At 47.7% G+C, this 24,161-nt stretch overlaps 1 long non-coding RNA gene across 11 annotated transcripts in view; it reads right to left on the bottom strand.

The window, feature by feature from the left end:
- The window catches only part of LOC126913161 (uncharacterized), a 75,511-nt gene extending 51,742 nt beyond the window's left edge, over positions 1-23,769 (bottom strand). For 7 of the 11 annotated variants that reach the window (XR_007707774.1, XR_007707775.1, XR_007707765.1 and 4 more), the window contains exons 1-3: positions 23,569-23,769; positions 13,181-13,364; positions 6,532-6,676 (exon numbers count right to left, since the gene is read on the bottom strand). This is a non-coding gene — a long non-coding RNA (uncharacterized LOC126913161). Of the gene's footprint in view, positions 1-6,531; positions 6,677-13,180; positions 13,365-21,063; positions 21,142-23,568 lie in introns of all 11 variants that reach the window. The other 4 variants (XR_007707770.1, XR_007707764.1, XR_007707766.1 and 1 more) reach the window with 3 other exon arrangements.
- Between the last annotated feature and the right edge of the window lie 392 nt (positions 23,770-24,161).

The following is a 24,161-nucleotide window of genomic DNA, read 5'->3' as shown; positions in this document are numbered from 1 at the left end:
TCAAATGGAAGCAAAGGGTCAGGTATATGTTTTTAAATTACTTTTAATTTTATGTACATCTTTTGGGGAGGGAGGTCTAATCAAAATGAGTTCAACAGAGTAGGACTCACTGCTCATTCTGAACCTAGAAGCACAATGAGAATTGGTTTAGAGAATAAAATGCCAAAAGTAAGCTATCCTATAAAAATATGAGTATGTAAAGATTTTTGGGGTCTTAGACGCAGGCAGCTGTAGGAACATCTCTGGGGAAGTGATAGCTAGTTTACGTCAGTGCATTTATATGGCTGAGCTGTGGGTGCTGGGTGGCCATCACTGCACCAAGCCTTTGTAAATCACTGTGAGAAGCTCCGGGAACAGGTGCTGGTTGCAAAACCAGGGTATTTTAAGGCTCCCCTCCCAGTGCCCAGCAGTGACAGGGCCACAAGGCTGCTGCCCCCGTGTGTGGGGGTGTGGGTTTGTGGTTGGGGGCAGCACTGCCCAGCGGGGTGGGTCACCCAGACGGAGAGCGTGGGTCCCGCTGTGCTCCGACCAGCCGTGGGGACCAGGGCTGCATTTTTCACCGATGAAACAGCAGAGAAAGGGCTCTCGCTGCGTCTCCACACATCGGTTCAGCACGCAGGAACAAAATCACAAAGCAAATCCGCTCTGTAGTATTAGGGATTATGACTCAAACTTTTATTCCTCCTCCTCATGATTCATTTGGCGCAGCCTCACAGCTCAGAGCCAGAGCACAGACTCAGAGCAGCCTCATCATTTCAGGCTCCCCTCCAAAACAGGGCGGGGGCTTTCTGCCATCTCGCTCATTAACTCCCCTTTGCAGTCAAGGGTTACGAATTCAGATTTTTCCCTTTCCCCTCTGCTCAGCCAAGCACTGCACGCCCAAGCCACGTGCCCTGGGATGCTCAGCGCCTGGGAACCCGTCACAACCCCGTGACCGCCGTAAACACGCACGGCCCCACAGCCGGCCCCTCTGGCAAGCGGGGGGGCACATTAAACAGGATACAAACAGGAGGTTACTCGAGGCCAAAGGGAAGGCTGGCTGCAAAATGCTACACACGAGGCACGGGGGAAAACACCGTGATGGAGCACAGCTTTAGAGAGGTGGTAGTTGTTGGGCAGTGATGAGCAATAGCCCATGAAACAGGGGGGACCTGCAGAGCTGGGGACAACCCCAGGGTGCCTCTTGTACCAAGCCCATGAGGTATCCCCGCACTTTTTATGATACACCCCATCACTCCCATTTCTTTCAACAGCACATTTTCGAGGCAAAAAAAGTGTTTTTTTTGTTTGTTTGTTTTTTTTTGTTTCCACCCCCCACAGTTCACCTGGAAGGTGAATTGTGTCCCACAGCACCCAGCATCTCCACGCAGCATCACTTTGGTAGACTATAAGCTGAAGATCAGCATCTAAGCATCTACACTTCTTCACCTGTCTGGAACTGACCCAGTGTGCCCCCAGGACAAGTTCAAGTTCAGAGGAATGCAATTCAGCAGCAGGACAGTGGGGTCACACGGGATTTCTAGCTAGAGAGACTGTGCTCTGCATCCCCACTCGGTGCTTTCAGCATTGCAGGTGATGAAGGATGCTTTGCCTGGAGAATGAGACCTCCAGAAACATCCTACCTCAGCCTGCCACCCAGCTTGCATTTTTTAAGCAAAAAGGAATTACAGCTGCAGGACAGACTGCTGGGGACTATGGGGAGAAACACTGTTTTGTGTATTCCATAGCCTGGGCAGCCCCATCCCGCACCCAGCCATGCCGGTGCTGCACAAACACCGAGCACAAAGTGATCCCTGCTGGACTGAACAAAACAAAAAGCCTAGCAGCCTCTCTGCATTTGGATAATAATAGCAGCAGATGAATTCCACATTTCAAACAAGGCTAAGACACTAAACAGAGCCTCTGTAGGAAGATTAGGTAGAATATATTAAAAAAAAAATCCTTATGTTCTTGGCAATGAGCTCATTGGCAGCAAAAGCCAATTGGCAGCAAACAGCCTCTTGGTGCCCTGCGAAACCAAGTGTATTAGAGTTCAACAGCTTGCCCAAAGGCTAGGGGTTGCAAAACACGGAGTACAGAAATATCTGTGATACCTTCTTCAGGCTCCACTCAGAAACTCACTACGTCACCAGGTTCATACGCATCTGTGAGATTGTTACCCCACTCTTCCCAGAAAGACGGTGTAAGGGCACTTCAGCAAGCCTGAGATGCCACGTGAAGAGCACCTCACCTTCTTCAGCACAAGAGGCTGGGCTAGCAGGGCAGGAATAAAACAAAGTGAAGCAGCAGCCAATTGTTTTCCCTGGTGCAGCTGCACAGGGAGAAGCTACAAAAACATTAACCCTTTTTCAGGCTCCTACAGGTGTTTTTGAGGCTGAAAGTCAGAAACAAACATTAGTCAAGGTAGGCAGAGATCGAAGAAGAATGAAGGGGGTGGGGAGGAATCTCTTACGTCCTTTTTTTTTTCTTTTTTTTTTTTCTTTGACTTAATGGTTATTTCTGTTCTGCATACTATAGAGGAAGCACTGCAGAGAGGGACCTGGGAGTCCTGGTGGCCAGCAGGCTGACCATGAGCCAGCAATGTGCCCTTGTGGCCAAGAAGGCCAACGGTATCCTGGGGTGCATTTAGAAGAGTGTTACCAGCAGGACAAGGGAGGTGATCCTGTCCCTCTACTCAGCCCTGGTGAGGCCACACCTAGAGCATTGTGTCCAGTTCTGGGTGCCCCAGTACCAGAGGGATATAGAGCTACTGGAGCAATTTCACAGGAGGGTCACTAGGATGATTAGGGGACTAGAGCACCTGTCATACAGGGACAGGCTGAGAGAGCTGGGCCTGTTTACCTTGCAAAAGAGAAGACTGAGGGGAGACCTCATCAATGTGTATAAATATCTGAGGGGAGGGTGTCAAGAGGATGGAGCCAGTCTCTTTTCAGCTGTGCCCAGCGACAGGATGAGAGGCAATGGGCACAAACTGAAGCACAGGAGGTTCTGGTTGAATATGAGAGGGCACTTCTTTACTGTGAGGTGACAGAGCACTGGGACAGGTTGCCCAGGGAGGTTGTGGAGTCTCCTTCTCTGGAGATACTCAAAACCCACCTGGATGCCACCCTGTGCAACATGCTCTGGGTGACTCAGCTCAGCAGGGGGGTTGGACTAGATGATCTTCCAACCTCAGCCATTCTGTGATGCCACTGACTCAAAGTGCAGTTTTCACCCTTTCAACACGGCCCTTCAACATCAATGTTCCTAGCCCCCCATCACACCTGGAGGCACCTCCTCTTGTCCACCACACTGTCTTCCAGGGCCAGACTCTGCACTGCTGCTACATGAGACGGGTATAAAATAGAGAGACCTTCTACTGGAGGCTTCAGACAGAAATCCCAAATCCAAAACACTACGAATGTCAGTGAAGCAAGTCTGCATGTTAGCGGGAGACATCGTTCCTCTGTCTTTGCTATCCAACTTCAGAGAAAAAAAAATCCCATCCATTTTACAGTTTCAATCAAAATAATTCATGTCAACAATTAAGATTCAATTTAAACACCCTGTTTTTCTTTAAGAAACAGCTTTTAGACTGATGATTTAAGAAAACTAACATCAAAGTCTTAATTTATTAAAATCTATTAGAATCTATTTAAAGACATAAGAAGCATGAGACTTCAACAAGCTGTTAGGTTTGCAGCTGATATTAAATTAGGAGGAGCTGTTGACTCCCTTGAGAGTAGAAAGGCTTTGCAGAGAGATCTTGACATATTAGAGGGCTGAGCAATCACCAACAATATGAGGTTTAATAGGAGCAAGTGCCGGATTCTGTCCCTGGGACGGGGCAACCTTGTCTGTATGTACAAACTGGGGAACGAGAGACTGGAAATCAGCCCCACAGAAAGGGATCTGGGGTTTTGGTCCATGGCAGGTTGAAGATGAGCCAGCAGTGTGCCCTGGCAGCCCAAAGGGCCAACCCTGCCCCGAGTGCCTCAGGCCCAGCACTGCCAGCCGGGCGAGGGGAGGGATTGTCCTGCTCTGCTCTGCACTGTCTTACCTCGAGCACTGTGTGAAGCTTGGGGTACCACAGTGTGGGAAGGACATAAAGCTGTTAGTGTCCAAAGGAGGGCAAAAATGATGAAAGATCTAAGGGCAAGATGTATGAGGAGTGACTGGGGTCCCTTGGTTTGTCTGGCCCAGAGCAGAGCAGGCCGAGGGGAGGCCTCATGGCGGCCTGCAGCTCCCTCACACAGGGAGCGGAGGGGCAGGCGCTGAGCTCTGCTCTCTGGGGACAGCGACAGGACCTGAGGGAACGGCATGGAGCTGGGATAGGAGCGGGTCAGGCTGGGGGTTAGGGAAAGGTTCTGCACCCAGAGGTGGTCAGGGCACTGGGAAAGGCTCCCCAGAACCGAGCCTGCCAGAGTTCAAGAAGCATTTGGACAACGCTCTCAGACACGTGGTCTGATTTTGGGGTGGTCATGTGTGGAGCCAGGAGTTGGACTGGATGATCCTTGTGGGTCCCTTCCAACTTGGGATATTCTATTTTGCTCTCTTCAGTGAGTTAAAAGGTGCTGTTTTTCAGTATGCATGAAACATGGGGCCTTGGGAAGACAACCCAAGTTTTACCAACATATTTTGATGTCCTGACCAGCAGGTAAGCTTACATACAGATCTCATCTTTAAAACACGCCGTTTCTGCTATGTGGGGAAAAAAAAAAAAAAAAAAAGTGTTTTAATGACATGGATCCAAATAACTAGTGCAGAGGGACTCTCCATTTCCACAAGAAAAAGCCAAAAAAAAAAATAGCAAGAGCAAGGCTGTTCATTCTTCTCTTCTCACAGATGAGCAGACACCTGTGTAAGGACAAGAACTGCTCACTCTGAAGAGTCGAGAGAGAAGGTGCAGATTTTCAGAGACATTAAGGAACCTGAGGACAGCATTAGCAAGCTTTTCATGTGACATCAGACACATCCAATATCTAAATAACATTTTTCACTGACAGAAGCACCGCAACATACTGAACCTGACTCATGTCTTCATGCACTCAGGGAATCCTGCTCTATCATAACCAAATTATCATTTAATATTGTCCTATTCTGCAATAAAACTCAGCTGCAATATTGCACCATATTGTGGGAAGACAAACACATATAACAGTGGGATTTTTCACACTTCCAGTATCACTGACAGTAAAATAAAGAACATTAATCTGAATAATATTTGCTAGAAAGAGCTCTCATATGTAATTAGGTTTTCTAAACATTATTTCCTTACTTGAATTGGCATGTCTCTTACATAAGTGTTATCTTATATAAGTTAGTGACCTGTCTAGAGAAACACCTCACCCTGTAACAGCCACAGATTAATTACACCAACAGAGGAGGCAGCAGAAAACATTTACAGAAGGATGAACACTTACTCCAAAAGGACAAGCAAAAGCTGGGAGAAGACAGGAAGGAAATAATGAGAGGAGAGAAGGTACTTATGAGTATGAATCACGCAAATCCCTAGACAGAAATCCTTCCATTAATGATGAATATCCTAATTCCCCTAAATAATGCAAGGAAAAAATGTTTAATCATTTAAAGGTATCATCAATAATAAATATGTCAGCTCCATATGCTACCATCACTGTTCTTCCCTGCTCAGGAACTGCTTTAAGGAAAAGACTAAAACCACCTTTCAGTTTTGGAAAGATGCTTCAATATCACAGCCACAAGAACTAAGGAAGTACCTGAGACAGAGAAACGGGAGGCAGAGCATGCTCACACCCTGTGCAGAGTAAAACCTCTTTATACCATGACTGCCATTCCCGTGAGATAGAGAAGCAATGGAAGCGTAGTTCTTGTCTGCTCAGGGTAAGCATGCACACACCCAGGTATGCACTGAGGGTTTGGCTCACCTCCAGCCAGCTCCCAGGGCTACCCCAGCAGCTTTTCCACAGCGGACCTCACTGAGAGCAAACTAAGTGGATGCTCTCAGTCCTTTGGCCACCCTGCCATGAGCAAGAAAGCAAGTGGGACGTGGGAGGACTGAGGGCAGGACCAGGACACAAGGTGACAGGTGCTCAAGCACAGGGCATGGAAAACAGCAAGAAGAAATGTGCAGGGCAGCTGCACTCCAAGTTTCCAGAGTCAGCTCAGAGAGCTGCCACATGCCAGCTGCGCCAGCAAGGGACAATGCCAGGGGAAGGCACCCAGCTGAGGACAAGCACGGATCCTGGGACAAAAGGAAGGGACCACAGGGGAGGCAGCATACCCACTGCCTTCAGCACCATAGGTGCAAGAGTGACTTGTGCACAGGTGCACAGGGCTCCAGAAGCAAGACCATACACGAGGGGTACAGAGATGCTATGTGTGCACTAAGACCTGTGTCTGCATGGGGAGAAGTAGGAAACGATGCCTTTTCAATACTACATTTCTAAGGAAGAGCAAAATATGCTTTAAGAGCCCTAAGCCCCATTGCTGCAAAGCTGCCAGCAAAACATACCGTGCTCAGGGCAGAGCTCCTCCACATCCCCAGAAAATCCTGCAGGTTTCCCAGCTCACCTCAGCACGAGCTCCTCTCAGCCAGCTGCCATCTCATCGGTGCTCCAGTTGCACCCTCCCCTCGGTGTGGGCTGTCCCGACATAATGTTCTGTCATGATGAAATCACAATCCCAAGGGCTGCTGCTGTCATGGCAATCCCAGTGACTGAAAGCAAATGCAATAGATAAGCTGTGCAGAACTGGTGTGAAGAGTTACAGGTCTGTTTTGGGCAGTCTTACTTGCCTAAGCAGTATGGGAGAAGGGCAAGGAAATAAGAGGTCAAAACCCTGAAAAGACATCATATTTCCAAACTGCAGGTACGTTTTCCAGAAAAGCCTTTTCCCTCCAAATACAGGAAGGGTGTAGGAAGCAAGGGAATCAGGTTTCATAGAAGAAAACCAGTGCAAACTATGCCAAAGTACTTTACTGGAATCCCTAAATAAAGGGGAGTAACCACCCTCAGGGAAGATCTAAATCCAGTCCCTTAGACCCATCTGAAGCATGCAGTGTCTCACAGCTAGGAAACCAGCCTGCTGTCTCTGCCAAATTTCTATCAGGGTTTGGGGTGGAACAAAAGGTCTGTGCCACCAAACCTTGATATGTATTGTTTCAACTTTTTCTCTTTTCCCTTGGAGTCACTCTTCCGATTCAGTATCTGTACTATTTTAAGCAACTCTGCTAAAAAACATGATTTAATGCTTGTTTGGGCTGACCATAAAAATCCTTTCCACTGGAACAAAGATTTAAACCTGTGACTCAAAAAGACTTTACAATGGGGGGCTGATTATCAAGAGGACCAGAATATCCTCTTATTAGAAAAATGTTCACTGGTCTTTCCTGAACCTCATGCAGTGGTATTAACTCAATGGCTTGTTCAGTTGCATACAGACAAAAAAGGCTGTTTTTGAATCAGGGAAAAATGTGTGCTGTAATAAAGCAAAAAGAGTACTTCTGATTACTGTCAGCAAAAGAGATATATAGAAAAACATGAAATCAGAGAAAACAAGGTCGGAAGGGATCAAAGGACATACTCCACCTGCTTGCCTGAAGAAAAACAAGCCTAATTAAGACTTTTCTATAATTATTATTATTATTTGTCTATTACAGTAGCAGGTGTCATGGGGAAAATAAGGGCCCTACTTAAACAAGTTCTATGCAAATACTTAAGGCAGTTTTGAAGAGATCTAGAGGAGAGTAATAGACTTCAGATAAAATAAAGGGTACTCTTAAAGGAATAAATCAGCTTATATTTTTTTAAAAAGTCTTATTTATATTGGTGCAGTATTCATATACAAATAAGCTACTAAAAAAGGGGCAGGGTGCACAGGTTGGGCAGCAGCCCAGGCAGAGAACCACAGCCCAGGGCTGGGGAAGCCCAGCACTGCCCATAGGAAATGTTTCCCAGGCACTGAGAACACTGATGTGGTGTGAACCCCCCAGATCCACCACTAAATCTCCTTTCAGCCTCACCAACACAGGTAGCTGTTTCTGCTCTTTCCCAATACGCCTCCACACCATGACAATTTCACCGAATTTTCTGCTGTTTTTTGGCTGGCTCAGTTTGCCACACCGGCTCACTGCACTGCCAGAGAAGCAGCAAGGATGGCCCAAAGTACCAACTCTTTGAGATGCATCTGTCACTACCACACGGCTCAGATACCCAAAATGGTCAGCACGAAGCCACTGAAGCCACAAAGACAACGGAAGTGAGGCAGGTCTTAGAAAGGGCCCCACAGCTCCAATGCCAAAGGTTGAGATAGATAAACCAGGGCAGCAGCACACAGCCTGAGAAACCCCGCCCTCTTTATCAAGCCTTGCTGACAAAACATCAAAGGAAAGTATGCATAAAATCCATGGTTTGCTGTTATGCAGAAGGGTAGATTAGATTTTAAGGCAGCAAGTAATCAGCAACGAGCCTAGGAACTCACTTTATAAATGTCAGAGCAGTATCGTGTAATAGAGACTTCTGTCACAATCACACCGACCTGGATCTGAGCTAGCGCCCATAGAGGAAAAGTTCTGGAAGACTTCCTATCCCATTTCTTAAGTGTCAGAGTCAAAGTTTGGTCTCCTGGCAGGCAGAGAAAACATACGCAGCAACTGAATCCAAATTTAAAATAAAAAAAATAAAAATAAAAATTACCATGGGGATCAGAGCACAGTATGTAAAACTTTTATTTACAAGTTTTCTGGCTGCTCATTTATCAGCAGAATTCACTGGAAAACTCAAAGGCAATCAGGCAATCATCCTTTCACAAGCTTGCTTTGCTCAGTGTGGCTCCTGCACAAAACTGTATGCTGAAAACATCAACAGGGTGACATGAGCCGATTGCCTCTCGAAGCAGCTGCAACATATGTTCCTCTTGCTATGTCAAAAAACATCTCTCAATTTCTACAGTATGCAATAATTATTTTGCTAATCACAGGGTGCTCTGCGCTTCTCAACCTGAATTATTATTATTACAGTTGGCTCAGCTGCAAACGCGTCTGCTTTCCAAACACACTGCACTCGGCTGAAAAAGAGGGGTGGGGGGCTCTAATCCTTCACTGGCTGCAGCATAAACCAGTGAATGGCATTCCAGCATGTAATTTCTTTTAATAGGAAAAATAACGTCTTTCAGGAGGTTTTCCATTTTAAGTCAGAACAGAATTACCACAAAAACAAGGAAAAAAAATACTGGGCAAGGCAACATAACACTTACTATGCCCTTCTTTCAATTCACCAGCTCAGAGCCATACTTATCTCTCAACTTCAGCCTAGAAACATATTTCATTTAGAAAAACTTTGTAGCTGCTTAAAAGAGACACTGAAGCAGCAAAGGCCACACACTTAGATACTGGGGAAAAAAAAAAAAAAGAGAGAGGGGAAAAAAAGATTTACCTGTTAGATGCTGTAAGCTAGCTGAAATCTGCCACCTACAACTCATAAACAATCTCTCCAGTGCGCAGGCATGACTTGGGCACACGCCAGCCTGAGCTTGAAATGCTGTGGTAGAAAACAATCTGATGTGGCCAATTTCTAGCCATCTATTTCACTTTCACCCACTTTCTTCTAAAACATCTGGCTTTGACCAGGGCCAGCAACAGGATGCTGTATAAGAAAAACACCAGTATCTGCCCCAGTACTGCAGGTCTGTTGCATTTGAGCCCAAAATGTAGGAGTAGCAGGAGTGCAAGCATCGCCATCAACGCTAACCTGGAACAACCCCGGATGGTGACAGCTCTGCATTAAGTAGACCTGGCTTTTAAAAACAATTCCTTCTGCCAGGCTACCTCAGACATGACTCGCTCCTTACCCATTTCAAGGCAAGGTCTCTGCACCTCCCATGTCAAACAGCCCCATGCTGAAGGCTGCAGCTGGTAAAGTTCACGTGCTATTGCATGGGCATGTGGGACAGACAGCACCACCAAACTCTTTGTTAGATAAACAGTCTGCTGCCACTCTGAACTAAACCAGAGAAAAAAAATCTCATTCAGGCACGCAAGGGAAACAGGATCAGGCCCCAGGGTCTTGAAAATAGAAATCCACCCTAACAATTGGCACTAGCTGGTCCTTGTGGGCAAGAGTCACCAGAAAGATCAAGTTATGGACGTGTCCTGAAATAGCCCCTTGCCCAGCGGGGACAGAGGCGGGTGGACAGGACGCATCGCCGCTTGGAGAGGAGTCTGCACTGCAGAGACATTCAGAAAAAAAAAAAATGAAGAGTCATCCTGAATGAAACACAACACTCAGTGTTTACAGCTCGTTTAAGAAGTCTCACATATTATCAGCAACATGAACTGTTGGGTCTGGAGCTTGGCTTCTGGGCATTCACCCTGCTGATACCCCTTAAAATTTCTGTGATCGCGTTACATCTTCCTGAGAAGCGACTGCCACCAAAACGAAAGCCCCCTCCGCAGACACGCATAAACCACGCTTGTTAGAGAGATCACCCGACCTGACCTCCGAGGAGCGCGGGCTGAGCACGTTCAGGAATTGCCACCCGTTGGAGAAATGCTCGGGCACAATTGCCAACGCCACAAACAGCGGCCTGGAAAGCGCTGGCTTCCCAGCACGGGAAATGCAGTGCTGAGTCCTGGGATTTTTTGGAAAAAAACAGCTGTGCAAGCAAAGCCATCCAACCGACTCGCTCGCTGCCCTGGGCCCATGGGGCTAACGCAGCCAAGAATAAAACGCCTGCCACAAAGTGATATTGAGCATGTTCTTCAAATTGCCAACATCAAAGCATTTCCTTATTTCAGATCCCTAGGCTTCTATAATCAGAAGCAGTCAAAACACTCGGCTTTATAGCCGACAAGTCAAACTAAAAGACGCTGAGCTTTACAGCTCTTGCTGCTTTCATGGAAATTGCAAGTGTTGTACAGGACGGTGCCTCGGCTCTGTTTAAAATTCCCTCTGCTCCCCATGCTGTGGGGCCGGCAACGCCACATACTGTCCCCATGCAGCATTTTCTTACAGGGACAGGGTCTGATCAGACAGATCGAGCTGTTACCATCACACACCAACCAGCCTGCTCAGCTGCTGGCACCCCCAGGAGCCCTCTGTTCCCACACCGCACCGCATCAGCCCAAACGGGGGCCAAATCCCTCAGGAGGAGGGGAAACGGGTTCAAAACCAGGGTGGAAAGCCCCAGGCTTGCAGCAAGCCGGAATGCCATTAAAATTAGCAGCAGGCAGATAAGGGAGCTAATTGCTGGAATGCAGGCCCAGAGCTCTGAGCACAGCCTGCGATCACCAGCAACGTAGGGAAGCAGCACTGTGGCCATTAACCACGCTTATGCCCTGCTTCAATTCTTTCCATAGGGTCTGAGGTGCATTATACTTGCCTACAAGCTGCAACCTGAAGTCAGTAAGAGAAGAAAAAACAGACAGGTTAACACTCATTTACAGAGAAGAGAAACGGGAGCAGCTCCAGCTCCCCTATTCCTTTTTTCTCTCCTCAGGCAGCAGCTGGCTCTCAGGGGCATGCAGGGATGCTACCAGGATGCTTGGCCAATCTGTCTCTGAGAATGTACCAGCCGCACAGAAGAGAAATTATAAAGAGGAATTATAAAACACCTTGGAGCAGAAGGAGGCAGAAACATGCAGAGCAAAAGGTAAGCAATGAATGGCCAGAATAGGAAAAAAAGAGGAAAGAAGGTAAGAAAAAAGGGAAATACTCATATGAAAAACACCACAGGCATAAAATTCTAACATGAAGTGGAACAGAAAAAGAGAAGTGGATGGAAACTAAGAGGAGGAAGCAACTAGAAAGTTAAAGCAACAATGATTTCACAAGTGTTTGTCTATATAAACATACCTAAAACATATTTAGATATAGATATATACATACACACCTAAGCAGAATTGTGCTGTGCTTTACCTGTGTTGCCCTGAATAGATGTGAACGCTTCACCACAGGCCTCTGACAGACAGGTCAGCACAGACAGTTTCCACAGAGAGGTTTTTTCTTACAGCAAAAACAACACAGAAGCCATGTAAGAAAGCTCACAGTAGGGCAGCATGTTTACAGCTTACACATCATGCATGCACAGAGAGCCATGGAGGACTATCAGCGCTAATATTGGCATTACATACAGCATCACCGAGAGCTTGAGATACCAAATGTGTCTTTCTGTGCTCGACATTATATATAAACAGAATAGAAAGGCCAGTCTCTGTCCCAGAGACCCAATGACCAAGGCAAAAAAATAGACAGATAGAAAGTAAAAGCAAATAAGAGGACTGAGCAGAGTGGAATAAGAGACATGCGAAAGGAGATAGCATCCCCTCAGCATACATGGCAATCCTGGATGGGCACATCCAAAAGTCTTGCTTTAAAAAGGCATCTGGGAAGGGGTGAACCACAACAGAGCACAAGCAAAGACCCACCCATTCCCTCTTCTCCAAATTCCCACTTAAACCACTAATGGAAATAGTGCAAAGATCCCCCATTACTTAACCTTAACTACTAAGTACTAACCCATATCAGAATCACCACATCCATCAAACCACCCAGAGAACAACCTCAGCTAATGTGGCCACAATGTCCACCATGTTCCCAACTTCACAATTCCTTTTCTGCATGCTGGTTTGTTTAAATATCACATTTTAGGAAATTCAAAACAGATGGGGACCAAGAGTCATATGTGAATTAACTTCTGTGAGTCCATCCACAGGGTGGTAAATGAGGTAAAGTAATTAAATATAGTAATTTAACATTTAACACATCAGGTAGATAGAATGATTTGTTTTGACCATATTAACATGATAGGGTGTTACACCTCAATCTTGTCTGTGCAGAAAATTCCTGGTAATTAACGCTAGTTTGGAGAGGGTGAAGAGCGGAAAGGCAGGACAGAGTTAAGGATGTCTGGGCACTTACCTCAATCTTATTACTTCCTCTTTTATACATATATATTCTGAAAAGGCACAAATCACTGCAAGTAATGGAAATTCCAGGCAAATATGTTTTCCTCAATGCTCAGGTTAAAGACTGAAGTCATCACAAGATTATCTTTCAACTAATGTACTAAGTAATGAACTCACATCTGATACATGTTATTTCTCCCCTTTCTTCCAACCCAGCAGCGGAGGGCCTGGTTTTGCTTGGGTGCTCCCTAACTATCTTTAAACATTATATGAAACATGGCTGTATATTTAGAAAAAGGACTGTCAGGGACAACATACCTTGCACTTGGAGCAGAATATGATGAGTTTTGTGGTGGTCCTTATCACCCTGGGTTGTCCAGTCCCTCCATGTGAAACTGGGCCCTCAGAGAGCAGAGCTCCATTTCCTTGCAGAAAACTCCTGTAGTCTCTGGCACAAAGATTTAAGCAGTCTTTCTGCTACCTGAGGTGACCTAGGGAGCACCTTGAAAAGAGAACAGAAGACCTCGACTTTATCTGTATTTCCAACAGAAGCCTACATAGAAAGGCATCGCAAGCTGCCCACACTGCAGAGATGGGCTGCAGCTTTCTGGTCTGGATGGAGTTTCCTTTGTTTGCAGGCTCCCTACTCAGGTCTATCATTGCTGCCGTCAAGACAAGACGCAATGAATGTCAGCATAACCAAGACCAGTACTTTGCCTGGGAAGATGGTATTTAACGTCTCAATCAGACAGAGATGTTGGAAACACAGGCACTGTTAGAGAAGAGTTTATCATCAGAAAGAGTTCAAGGCCACTCCTAATCTACCAACTTAAGTGACCAGCTGTGGATGTGCAATGGAGCCATCAGGGAAGCAGCAGAATCTTCAGCCCCTTCCTCATGCCTGTCAGCTCTTCTGCATTGCTGGAGCTCAGCCTCAGAGAGCTGCTCTTCACCCTGAGCCAACAGTGTCCAACAGCTTGTCTCTCTGGCAGCAGCTAGGTGCAAAAGGTTAAACAGAGCTAAGGTTTATCATCACCCTTGAGTGCCCCAAGCACGGAAACTGGGGGGAGAAGGCAGTACCATTGTTTCTCCCTGGGTACCAGCCACCCCAAAGGACGTGAACATGATTACAAGCTCCTTCTTCTGGACCCACTGGGGCCTGCCGTGGTGGAGGGAGGTTGGGAACCTCCCTGGGCAGACCTCCTCTGCCTGCCAAGCCTCTGGTGAAACCACAGCTGCATGAGCTCAACCTTAACGTTTGCCAGTTTCTAATAGGCATTGAAATGCTTTCATATCTTCCGAAGAAATATTGATGTTACAAGCAGTATTTCATGTGTCTACAGGCTTTGCCATGCCTCAAGGAGACCTAAAATAGATTTAGCCCAAACTTCAAGACTTTCAAGAGAGCATGGCATAACAGAGAGGGTCCAGGCCTGCGAGCCAGATCCCACACACCAACCCTGTCCCTGTTGGTATCTTAGGCTGTTTCTGCTGCCACAGTGCAGACAACAGCATTTTAAATGCTCAGCATCCCTATATTCTACGCAGGACAAGATACAGGTGTTCATTATTGTGAATATTAGCACTCCTAACACTATTACATTACCAAGACCAACTATAAGCTCTCCCAGTCATGGTGGATCAGCACAAGTGATGGCAGGTTGTTTAATCCCTCTGCCTTACTGTCCCTTTCTATACCAGCTTGCTCTGTGAGGTGCTGTTAGCAGTTACTTAAGGGAAGAAATTTCTGACAATGAAGGTGATGAAATGCTGGAACAGGTTGTCCACAGAAGCTGAGGATGGGGCTTTGAGCAACCTACCTAGTGAAAGATGTCCCTGCCCATCTCAGGGGGGCTGTATGATCTTTAAAGGCCCCTCCCATCACAAACCACGCTATGCTTTTATGAATAAAAAGAATTTAAAACCTATTTATTGTAATATATCTCACAAAAGTATCCAAGAAAAATACTCAGTAGAAGTTACTGAGAACATCCTGCAAAATAAGGTTTTTGCTAAAAATCTCTTAGGTCATCAAAATTTAAAAAGAACACAGGGACACAGGGCACCAAGAGTAGTGCACAGCGTACAACACAAAGCAATACGTTATGCCTTATGCTAAGGTACAGCATCTTGGGCTCCAAATAGTCTGCAACCTGTCTGAAAGATGGTTATACTCACATTACCACTTAGTAACCTGTAAAGTGTACTTAAGGCACTTAACTTTAAAGTTAAAATTATAAAATTATTGCAAACCTCCCTTCCCTTCCACTTTTCCTCCTGCTCCTACCTCCATAGGAAGAATGGGAGCAGACTGCGGTATGGGTGATGAAAAGCTGGTACTCACATTTTCCTTCCACACTAAGCTAGGAGCTAAGGGAGATTTTATTTCCAGTCCTTCAACACTTGCGTGACCTCACAGAGCTAATTGGTGAAAAGTTTTCAAGTTTTTTCCTTCCCAGTAGTGTCGGTTGCAGTCACCAGACCTCCCCCTCAAAGACAGCCTACCAAAGTCACCGCTGCCATCTCTAACGATGCCAAGCTTGGTACAGGACAAGCTTGTACAGGACCCCAACTATCTCAGCGAAGCTCTGAGGGTCAAGGTGACATCAGGGCCCTGCAGTCCTCCACTGTGAACAAACGTACAAACGCAGTATCTGCCCTGATGCATTCAAAGACAAAGAGCGGAAGAGGAAGGAGAAGAAATGGCTGCTGAGGGCAGAGCCCTCACACCCTGCCCACAGCTGAGCACGGGGAACCCCACCATCTATCCAAGCTGCCTGTGACAACCAGCTCTGGTGGGTCTTAACGCTAACTAATCAAGATATGGAAAACATTTCAAAACTAACTTCTCACTCCTTCAGCTTCCTGGATGGCAAAAAGCATCATCGTCTCCTCCTCTCACCGAGGTGCTGGGGCGTTTCCTTCAGTTGCACCCGAGCAGCAGTTCAGAAGACACCACACAAGTGCAAGTATGATTTACTTTAGCACCTTTACATACGCATCGAATTCCTGATCTGACTCATGTTGTTGTGCTTGCACTGGTCCAAGGTATCAACCCTACCTTCACCAAAGCAGCAAATTTCAAGTAGCAGCTTAGCCTTCGCCCATCCTACCACATCGGGCGTGCTGGGTGCTTGTGGGGGGCTGCAGATATAGGTATAGGACCTGGTACAGACTCTTCACCCCATCAGGGAGACACAGTTCTCCTTCTAATGTTCTTCCTTCTAATCTTAATTGTATTCATTTACTAATCATGTGCATTCTAGAAAGCTGGGCCTCCTTCCATTTCATTCCACAAACCAAGACCTGAAGCTTGTCTTTTCCATTTTTCCCTCAGTAACCACAGAAGCAGAGAACTGTTGGTAGGAAGAACCCCCCGGGGTCCCCAGTCCAACCTCCTATCTTGTAAACAAGACTGGTTATTTTCCTCTGTAAAATCAAGCACGTACTTTTTTGTTAGTATTATTATATCATCTAATAGCAGCCTTTTTAATGTTTAAGAAAAATTTGAAGCTTTACACACCGCATACCTAAAAGCAAGCTAATATAAGAACCAGAGCCAGTTGTGAGATACCTGTAAATGAAATTATCCAGCAACTCACAAAGCAAACACATCACCATTTGAAAGCCTCAGAGCGGCGTTTCAAGTCACCTGTGCCGCAGCACCAAGCTCGTGGCCTTTGCTCCCCTCATGATCATGTCTGGGAAAGTGTATTTCACACCTTCCTACCCTTATGTAGGAGGAAGAAAAATAAACAAGCTGTTATTATTTAAATGAGGCTGGAAATATTACTAAATATTTCCAAAAGGATGTACAGTAGCTGTTTGCTCTGTGTGATAAATTACGGGTCACTTCATTGATACGTGTGACTACCTGTTTATATGATCAACTGAAACAAGGGGGTTTTAGTCTGTCATGTCTAGGGTCTGCTATAGCAGGGCTACATTGATGTATCATAAATGTTAGGGTCTCTATCACGTCTAGGGAATGCAGCAGGGCTACATTCATAAACATTATGTCTGTAACACAGTTAATATTAAAAATATATTCACTTCTATCATTGCCAAACTTTAACATTAGCAAAGAGGGACCCATGCTAGATATGTTTCCACGTGGAAGAGACAAAATACAAAGGGTTCGAGGGCAGCCTGGGCTTTGGCCGCTGCTCCACGTCCCACACGCTCTGACACAGGCCAGGCACGAGCCCACAGCTGCTGTTTCCACCACATTAACCAGCGCACAGCAGCACGTTTCTACATCAGCAGCTCACCGGTTGCCAGAGGACAGTGATATAGGATCGAACACCAAACTGTGAGGACACAGCACCTGGCAGAAAGCTCTCCAGGAAAAGCCACCTTCCCTAAGCAGCTTTCACAGCCCTGAGATACCCATGTTTCACTCCTTGCCTTACAGCACTCATTCACATCTTTACTGTATCATGTCCAAACACCCCAGAAATCAGCAGCACACCCCAAGGGGTCTACGTGCTGATGACCTGCAGGCACACACAGGGAGCAGTCCCTACACAGGCGGTAAGGCTCCATATTCTTGAGCCACGCTCTCCTCGCACAGCTGGCAAGCCCCTTCCAGCTGCTCACCAAGTCCTGCCCCACAGGGCTCGCCCCTGCCTGGGCAGGGCACTGCACAAGGCAATACAATGCATTTTATTTTGGCACAGATTTTGCTCAGCCACCGTTTTCAAGAGGAGATGCTTACAGTATGATCAAACCTATGGCTCAAAATTCAAAGCGTTGAGTCGATCAGAAGTTGTTGGTTGTTGCATTTTCTTTTACATTCTGTTAAGTTGGATTCTTCTTCTTCTAAGTCACTGACAACTGTCCCCCAGCCCCAGCTGAGATTTACACAGGACCGCACAGGGCACTTCCCCTACAGCATCAGTGAAAAGATCAAAACTTTCAGTCCTCCTAACTGTAAGAAAAAAGCAAGGCAAGCAATCTTTGAAGTCCAGCTACTGAGACTTAAGGAAAGACACAAAATGTTCTGAAAACAAAATCAAGCAGAACACAGGCAGGTATCGATGGGGCTGGTCTGGATACCTGCTTCCAGATGAATTTGAACCTGTAGGGTTTCCAAACCCATGCAGCATATAAGCCTCCTCTACCCAACACATCTTTCAAAAATGCTCGCCTGAGGAAATCCACCTAACCAAGGACAGTTACTGGGGCAGAGACATCACTGCTCAGCATAAAATGCTAAATGGAGGATTTTCAGCCCAACACCACTTGGATCCCCACAGGATCAAAGGAAACAACCTGGGATGTGGAGACATTTCCATTTCCCTTCCTCAGACCAAGGTTTCATCCATACGAAGAGGCCTGCCAGTCCAAACAGCGATCCCACTACCTTGCAAAAATCCCCTTTTAACAGAACTTGTAACAGTTCTAACGTGATGGCTTCTATCACCGCAGAGAATTGCGATGCTCTATCCACACTGAAGGTGTTACTGGCATGACATACCCTTAACCAGCTCAACTCCACCGGTAACGCTAAAATGTGTCCCTGGCATGAAACCAGCAGTTATCCAGGGAAGCCAAGCAGCAGGGAAAAGGTTTTCAGAAGAAGCCAGGGAGAAGTGGACTGGACAGTCCTGGCTGATGAAGGGAAGATGATGGTGGCTGGTTAGGTGGGCTGGAAATGGGACTGGATCCCTGCAGTGGCCTGCTTCAGAGCCTGGGGGCTCCCAGCACAATCTAGATCATGCCAAGGGTCTCCACAGGCTGCTCCACACAGCGTGTAATGGGATGTCATCTTGCCTCTTCCACCCACCTCTGCTCTCCACCAATCCCTAAGGAAGCAGCCTACAGCTCTGGGCACTGTTCTTGAGGTAGAAACCTCTGCTCCCAAAACAGAGGATAGCTTTGGGGGGCTCCTCTGCACTCCTTCCCAGGAGCGGGGCTGGGACCAGCACCCGGACAAGCCCCCAGCTTGCAGGTGAAGACCCAGGCAATGCCATTTTCTCCCCCAGGGAAGCGCTCCATGTCCTGCAGCTCTTGGCCACGTGCAGGATCTGGAGCACAAGCACCAGGCTATGCCTGGCACAGCAAGGGCCCCAGCACAGGTCCGACTGGGAATATAATAAAGGGTTTCTAAGCAGAAGGGCAGTTGCGCCAGGTTTTCCTGACCAAGGCATTCAAAGAGATGACTCTCAAAGAAAACGCTGTCTTCCAAAACATCTCGTAGCAATGACACTCCTGTGTGCAAACACACAGTCCTTCCAGGGCTTTGGGCTGCTCTTTCTCACCAGGCTGCTCTGCAAGTCCCATCTCAGCTCGGCCCATCCTCTGGCAGCACAGACCAGCTCCCACCACCCACACAACCCTGATGCAGGGGGAGCCGTGGGCAAACCTCCCTTTTCCTGGCAAGGGAGCCAATTTGCAGGAACCCATCCACTAGTTTACATACAAAAAAAAAACTTCTGTTGCTTTTTCCAACTCAGGTTTTAAGGCAGAAATGACCAAGAGAGAGAACCCATCCCTTCTCTTGGTCATTTCTTCTAGTGGCTAACCCCCTTGCAATTAAAGACCTGTGCCATAACTTCAGATTCCAGTTGCCTACTGACTCGTCTGGCTCCCCAGCCACTGATTCCAGACACGCCTCCCACTGCTGTGTTACGCAGCCCTTCGCTGCCTGATGTATTTCCACTGGCAGGAATTCACACGCGGATCATTTTTCCTTCAAGATGATGGGAGGTGCAACTGCAGGATCTGCCGACAAATCTGAGACATCAATAGCCGTGGAGATGTGACAGCACAGGCATCAGCACAGGCAGGACAAACCTGCTGGGAAACGCTAAGCGATATGCAGCCAGCCCCTGATTTGCAAGACCCAGCTCCACACCGATACTCACACCTGTATCTAAAGAATACGGCACCACCTCGGGATGTGTTGAAAGGCATTTCATTCATACAGCTCTGGCTTGCAAACAACTGAGGATGCTCTGCACACCTGGCTGATGTCTTGTGTTACCCTGCCTTCCTCGTGGCTGCTCCCTTCGGCTTGGCGGAGCTGAGGCACCAGGTAACCACTTCACTGCTTGTCATCCATCTCACGTACAGCGACAGGCAGCCACGATCCTCTCCCAAATGTCCCCCGCCACTTCCCGGAGACAGAATTCAGGAAACACTCGGGACTGCTGCCTTAGCACAACACTGGTAACTCCGAAAAACGCTGTCCTCCACCGAACTGTGGGAGCATGGCAAGCACAGGGCAGGCAGGCACTGCACCTGCATGTATATACGTATAAATAAACCTCGGGGAGCTGCACATGGACTGCTGTATGCCTTGCCAGGACGCCACGCACTATGCTACATAAGAAAGGCTGACTCAGAATAGAGGCAGCTGTGGCAAGGGGAAACGTGACCCATACACTGGGGTGACGGGTCCAAGAGGCAGATTGTTTCTTTATTCCCCCTCTCACGTTCTCCATAAATCTAGCCAGGAGCTAAGCAGGTGTTTGGTGTTAAAGCCATCAGCCAGCAAGGAGACAGAAAATAATGCATCCTCCCGTGCTTCAAAGCAAGATCTGTATCACCTTGCTGCAAACAGTCAAAAGCTTCCTGAGCAGGTACACATCTTCCTCTGTGCTATTTCTGTTTGCAGCTCTGCACCCTTCTTGGCTCGCAAAGCAGGACCTCACACCACGTGGCCACCCTACACCAGGGCCAGCAGCAGAGGGTCGGGGCAGCAAGCCCCCCACCTCCAGCAGGAGCACAGAGACCAGCTCGGTGACTCCCCCGAGGCTCAGAGAGACCCCCACACACATTTCCTAACTGGTGCAAACACAAACCACTTCGTCCTCCTCCGTCGCTCTGGGGACTGACCCGCTGGACGTGACATCCGCCCCGAAGCAGCAGTCACTTGCACCAGCGACAGCAGCCTCGGTGAATGCGTCCCCAAATCCCTGGCACCACTCCAAGCTGCAGTGCACCACGCCACAGGTGCTGGCATGAGCCTGCTCTAAATCCGCGTGCCAGGAGCAAAAGATGAGCCCCCAGAGCTCCTGCAAGGCACGGAAACACCTCCCAGGTCACAGAAACCCAGCATTTCCCCTTGTCGTGGCCTGTCTGTGCTGTCGCCTGCGCAGACCAATGGGGGAAATATATCTGTTTGTGCGTGTGCACACCTATAGATAAATATATCTGACAATTTTTTATGGAGATGTAACTCGTGTAAGCCCTACCTTGCAATTCCTAGTACAGCTGCACCGGATAATTACAGAAAAACAGTGATACTGTAGTAAAACACTGAACGTCTTCATCTGAAAGGTGACAAAAAACACAAGATATTCCAACATATTAAAAGTTTATAGAAATAGGATTTTTCCCTGCCCTTGCTCCACAACCTCGGCACTATGGGTAGCTTCCCCTACCAGCAATTCTTGGTGTAAACGTCAGTGAAATACATGCAGCCGGGAACTGTAAGCCCTCTTTGCAAAGCATTCTGATTAAAAACAGGAAGATATGGTTCAGATCCTGCAAAGAATTAAGCACAAGCTCAAAGTTTAGCAGATAATTAAACCGAAATCTATGCTTTGGTTCAGCAGAGGCACAGGGAGAGACAAACACGACCGCACAAACGAGCTGCACCATCAGCAGACACAGCTCCTGGCCGTTTCAGAAAGCAGTTAGCTCCCACAAAAGTTATATTCCACGCACGCAAGTTCACGCAGGGAGCCGATCTTCCATTTTAAGAACCACTTCATATACATAATCCATTTTTGCAACAGATGGGCTGTTCACCAGAGGCAGGCCTGAGCCTTCCCTTATTTTCACTATTGCTGAGCTGCTCCCACGCTGCTTGGCCATCAGCACCCAGACCGAGCAGGGGATGCAAAATCATTTCAGCCCTCTGGATGCAAAATCATTTCAGCCCTGTGGAGGCAGGAAGCTTGCGCTGCTCTCGCTGTGCCTGTGCAGGGATGCTGGAGGTGAAGATGCACGACCTATTTCACACCTAAGAAGCACACAGACATTCGCAATGGCTGGCAAATTGCACCTGCACAGCTAACTACCTTCATATAACTTAAAATACACAAAGGCACAGCCTTATCTATCAGAATTATTACATTGCTAACCTAGGGGTAAGCTTATGACTTAATGCTGTGAGAGAGAAGGGAGAGAGAGGGGGAAAAAAAACTAAAGTTGGAGGTTTGTTTCTAAAACGATGCAAAGTATGCATAAAAACACTCCAAAGTCCCTGGGGTGTGAACTGGCACTTATCAGAGATATACAGCACCTAGCACAAAAGAGCATCTGACCAGTCCACGTGCTAGGAAAATACACATGCTTATTATATAATTTTTAAAATCACAGTGGAAAGGAAATGGTGTTTGTAAGACGTTACTGAATATTGCACTGCAACATCATTTCTAACAGAGATGTCAACACTTCTGAGCTAGATTTTTTTTTAAATACTCATATTTTACAGCAATAGATACTAGTGCTGTTATGACAATCCAAACCAGGGGCACAAACTGATATTGACGAGCCTATTTCTGCTCGATGAACAAACAATCTCATTTCGTACAGCCATAACTCGTCCACAACACATTGGTTAAGACGGCCTAACATACCCCCGGAAAAGCTCATCAGGCGCATGTTTCGTTCCAAATCAGTGCCTTAAATAATGCCTGTTTTGGAACGAACACATTAGCAAAAAGGAACTAGCACGGGGTTCGCGCCGCCCTGCCTCTGACCAGATACGTGGACAGGCCAACATGCCTAAACTTGTCAACACAAATGTGATTAAAAGAGATTTCTGCGCAGGCCTCCAGCATCTTTCAGCCAGGATTATCAGTTCTGCTGGCATTTCTCCGCAGGGTATTTTAAGATGCACTAGCCGACAGTTCGCTAGTTTAAGACTTGAGTCCTGAAGTGCCTCGTCGATGAAAGCATTTTAAGGCCGCTTATCCATGGCCAGGAGATGTGGCCTCTCCAAATTCACCCGGGCTTCCAAAACCAAGCAAACAAACCAACCGAAAAAAGGCTTTTTTTTAAGGAAAAGGAGGCCTAAACCCTTCTCGCATCCTCCTCCTAAGGCCTCGGTGGCACCCAGCTGACATCAGGAGGGCTCGGGCCGGGTCCCGCAGCCCCCCGGCTGCGCGCATCGCGCAGCACCAACGCCCCCCGCAGCCGGCACCCCCGGACCCCCCCTGCCCACCCCGAGCTGCCCCGCTCCGAAACGGCTTGGCAGGGCCTCGGGGAGCACCCCCCGGCTGTAGGGCCGGGGTATGGGGGACAGGGGAAAGGGGGGGGAGACGCCGCCGGGGCATTCCCCAGCCTCCCGCAAGCCGACCGCCGCCGACCTTTATGGCCGCGATGGGAGGCATCCCGACCCCTTCGCCTCCCCATCCGCAGGGATTTGGCTCCGCACGCTCTATTTTTAGCCCACCGTCGCCCCCAGCGCTTTAAAAAGACTTAAAAATATATAAAAAATAAAAGGAAAAAAAAAAAAACAAAAACCACGCACACACACAAACCCTCTCCCCACCTCCATCCGCGCCAACGCTGCAAAACTCCACCGCGACCTGCGAGCCCCACAGCGGGGGGGGGGGGGGGGGGGGGGGGAATGATTAAAGCAAGGGGAAAATAATAATAATAATAATGATAATAAAAGAAGTAAAGAGCACACATGCAAACAACCTCCCCTCACCCCGCCGCCGTTAACTGCAAGCCCCGGTACTCACCGCGCCCTTTCCCCCCCCAAAACCTCCCTCCCTTTCTTTTTCTCTCTCTCTCTGGGAAAGGGGTCCGGAGGGCCGGGAGCAAGAAAAATAAAAGAAAAATAAATAAAAATAAGCCATAACGTGGTGCAAAGGAAAATAAAAAAGGCAGGGCAGCGCGGAGCGCCCATGTGCTCGGCGGAGCACGCGCTCGCCTCAATGGAACGTTGTGCTGGCGAGCGGCTCGTGACGTCACCGCCCCCCCCCCCCCCCCCCCCCTTTTTGGGTTCGCGAAGTGCCCGGGGATGGATGGAGGGGGCGAAGGGTCGGGGGGTCCCCACGCACCTCCCCGAAATCAAAGGCGGGGGGAGGCAGCCCCCGTTAGGGCAAAGGGTGGTGGTTGGCAGTGCAGGGAGAGTGTTGGTGGGGGGGGGGGGGGAAGGAAAAATAATCAAAAATGCGGATGCTGGTGGAGCAGTAAAAGCAGAGCAAATCTCCACGATACAGGCAAAACAAGCGCTATTTTCCCTTTTATTTATTTATTTACTTACTTTTAGGAAGTAAAAATGTAAGAAGCAAAAAAAAATTCTGGAGCACATGTCCTATGAGGAGCGGCT

The sequence above is a fragment of the Cygnus atratus genome, chromosome 2 (assembly GCF_013377495.2).
Source record: "Cygnus atratus isolate AKBS03 ecotype Queensland, Australia chromosome 2, CAtr_DNAZoo_HiC_assembly, whole genome shotgun sequence".
Taxonomy (NCBI): Eukaryota; Metazoa; Chordata; class Aves; order Anseriformes; family Anatidae; genus Cygnus; species Cygnus atratus.
The sequence above is the reverse complement of the archived record's forward strand: the minus strand, read 5'-3'. Positions and strand labels throughout refer to the sequence as shown.